Source organism: Octopus bimaculoides, chromosome 3 (genome assembly GCF_001194135.2).
Source record: "Octopus bimaculoides isolate UCB-OBI-ISO-001 chromosome 3, ASM119413v2, whole genome shotgun sequence".
NCBI lineage: Eukaryota > Metazoa > Mollusca > Cephalopoda > Octopoda > Octopodidae > Octopus > Octopus bimaculoides.
Window position 1 is genome coordinate 134386436 of NC_068983.1, and position 2064 is coordinate 134388499.

Below are 2064 nucleotides of genomic sequence, written 5' to 3' on the forward strand. Positions count from 1 at the left end.
ATATATATATTCTTTAATTCTTTTACTTGTTTCCGTCATTTGACTGCAGCCAAGCTGAAGCACCATCTTAAAGTGTGTTAGTCGAAGAAATCGACCACAGGACTTATTCTTTGTAAGCCTAGTACTTATTTTATCGGTCTCTTTTGCTGGTGTGTTTATATTCCCTCTAACTTACGGGGACATAAACATGCCAGCATTGGTTGTCAAGCGATGGTGCCACTCCCATTATATTTCTTTTTCTCGATATCAACACCTACATTTTCTGCTACAACAATACTTGCTGCCTTGATCAAATTATTTGTTTCTGTGATATATTTTTGTTCTGATGTATTTCAGAATTTCATTCACATTTTTTGTTTCTTGGTTCAATTTCCACCGATCAACCTTTTTAAGGTTGCAAATAATGTCGCTATCGTTCTCCTGTAGCCTTGCCTTTTTCCCATCTGTCATGTCACCATTAGTTTTATTGTCTTCTTCCAATCCATCTTCATGTCGAACAAGCTATCACTGTTCCTTTCCTTTGGTTTATTAGAGATTTCACCTCTGTTTTCTGCCATGAGATTACTTTTATCAGTAGGAACTGTATTTTCATCGTTTCCTTTACTGCTATTTTCCAATACCCGTCTTTAGACAGCTTCGAGCTCTACTTCTGTGAACCAACGATTTTTTCTTATTGCTCTAGCTTGATCACATAAACTCTGTTCCGTGAGTTGAAACAATCCTCTTTTTTTCCATTGATCATACATACGTTGTCGGTATCCCCTAAGATGAACACCATTTTCATCTACGGAGTTGCTCCATGACCACAGCATTGATTTGTTTGTTCCATCTACGCCGTGTGTGCTGGTCCCTTGTTGGATAACGACAGGCTGGAGTCGGACCAGTATCTCTGAGCCTGCCGGGTGTAACACTATCACCATCAAGGGCTTCAGTTTCATTACCACCGTTTTTCACAATATTTTGTTTTTTCATTGTCACTCATATGAAGTGGCGATTATCAGGTTGCCCAATTACCAGTGTTTTTATTGTGACACCATCACTAGATGTATCACCAATCAGAGCATAGGGAGATTCCAACCGCTTCCTTTCATTATTATTAGTAGTAGTAGTAGTAGCAGCAGTAGCAGTAGTAGTAGTAGTAGTAGTAGTAGTAGTAGTAGTAGTAGTAGTAGTATCATTATTATTATCATCATCACCATCATCATCATCATCATTATCACTGATATTATTTTCATTTTTTTACAACTATTTGTCATTGTTAATATTTTCTCTGATCCGACATGAGTTTTGGTTAAATTATTGTTATAATCATTATTACCATCGTTATTATTATTTCCATTTATCAATAAATTTACTATTATTATTATTATTATTAGTAGTAGTAGTAGTAGTAGTAGTAGTAGTAGTAGTAGTAGTAGTAGTAGTAGTAGTAGTAGTAGTAGTAGTATCAATATTATTATTATTATTAAAGAGAAACAACTGCTGATATAGGTCTCTAATTTAGTAAAAACATGTATTTAACTGGAATTTATGATTCATTTAGCATCCATCTCATACAACTAATGATAAATATATAGGTATGACGAAGCGAAATTAAAAATAGCATGCAAAGAAACAGAAATTCTTGAAACATTTTTGCAGATCTTAATTCTGGTCGGAGTGTCGTGTGTACTTCACCTTCGAAAATGTCACTCTCATCCACTTCAATTAATTCACAGTCGATTTTCATTACCACTCAAACATTGCCTAAATTCGTGTCATAAACGATTTTTTTTTATTTTTGATCTGTGCACTATTCAAAAAGATTATGTCGATGTAAGTTAAGATGTACAGCCAGTATTTTTGTGACGTGGCTTATAATATTGGTTTCAAATTTTGGCACAAGGCCAGCAATTTGGGGGAGGGGACTAGTCGATTACATCGGCTCTAATTCTCAGCTAGTACTTATTTCATCTACCCTGAAAGGATAAAAGGCAAAGTCGACCCCGACGAAATTATCAGGTCATCTCATAAGTTCTGTCCAAATTTTGAATAAAGAAAACAAGTGACCAAATGTTATATTTA